Genomic DNA, 1,488 nt, shown 5'->3' on the forward strand with positions numbered 1-1,488 from the left:
TCTCCCCTCTGCACTGTTGACATGGGGCGGGGGTGGGGGACATTCTGGGCACTGGAGGAGGGTTTTGAGCAGCATCCCTAGCCCCTGCTGCTTGCCAGGAGCACCCCCATAAACTGATGGGGATCTTGCTACCTTTCCCTGTCACCGTACCTATGGAGGCAGTGACTCCTGCCTGCCTCCTCCACCCTTTCCCCATGGGCTTTGTCTAACTAGTTGCTCTAAGCTGCCAGCACCTCTGCTGAGTTTTCTCTGCTGCCCTCTTGTCCTCCCCCAGGACCTCCCGAGACACTTTCCTCCAGCCCAGCCTTCCCCAGCCCAGCTCTCCACTGAACCTCACCCAGACCCTGGGACCCTGAAACTACACAGATGCCTTCCCTGTGGTCAGTTGACTCCGAGCACCAACCTCTACAAGCAGAGCAGTCAAACTCACCCTCAGGGAAGTAGCCATTTTCTACAGAACCACTTCCTAGAAAGGGGATTTCATTGCATAGTGTTGGCAAGTCTGTTGTTTATCTTTAGAAATTATTTTTTTAAAAATAGCATAGCGCTCACCAGTTTGACTCAGTGGATAGAGCATCGGCCTGCGGACTGAAGGGTCCCAGGTTCGATTCCGGTCAGGGGCACGTACCTTGGTTGCATGCACATCCCCAGTAGGGGGTGTGCAGGAGGCAGCTGATCGATGATTCTCTCTCATCGATGTTTCTAACTATATCCCTCTCCCTTCCTCTCTGTGAAAATCAATAAAATATATTTTTAAAAAAAGAAAAAGAAAATTTCGTTAAAAAAAGTAGCATATTCACAAGGTAAGAATCTCAAGCCACAGAGAAGCCTGTCTGCACAATGAACGTGGGTCACTCTTGCACCAGATTCACAGCTTCTACTGCCCCACATTTCCTGTGCTCCCTCTCTCCTCCTCTCCCTGTCCTATGTATCTCTTCTCCCTTCTCCCTTTCCTCTCCCCTCTCCCTTCTTCCCTCTCCCCTCTCCCAGAAGACCTGGGTTCCTGAGGCAGGATCTTTCTTCCCCTATTTATTGCTGTATAACATTGCACCAGATACCCAGGAGTTGGAAACAACATTCTGATTTCTGTGGGTTAGAAATTCAGGAGCAGCTTGGTGGGGAGGCTCTGTGGTCCCCTGAGGTCTCTCTCAGTCAGATGTGAGCCTAGGTTGGGGGCTCAGCTCCCAGGATGCCATGCTCACAGGGTGGGAACTTTAGGGGAAAGGAAACCCAATAGAGGGGGGTGTCCTTAATGTATCCATGTTGGTTCAGGAGTTGTGATAATGCATCAAATCAGTAACATGTTAACCACAGGTATGGGGTACATCATCCTATATAATAAAAGGCTAATATGCAAATTGACAGAACGGGGGAGTGACTGGTCGCTATAACACACACTGACCACCAGGGACAGACGCTCAACACAGGAGCTGCCCCCTGGTGGTCAACTCAGGTGGAAGCCAGCTCATGACTGGTGAGCATAGTGGT

This window comes from Cnephaeus nilssonii (assembly GCF_951640355.1).
Source record: "Cnephaeus nilssonii genome assembly, chromosome: 5".
Lineage (NCBI taxonomy): Eukaryota > Metazoa > Chordata > Mammalia > Chiroptera > Vespertilionidae > Cnephaeus > Cnephaeus nilssonii.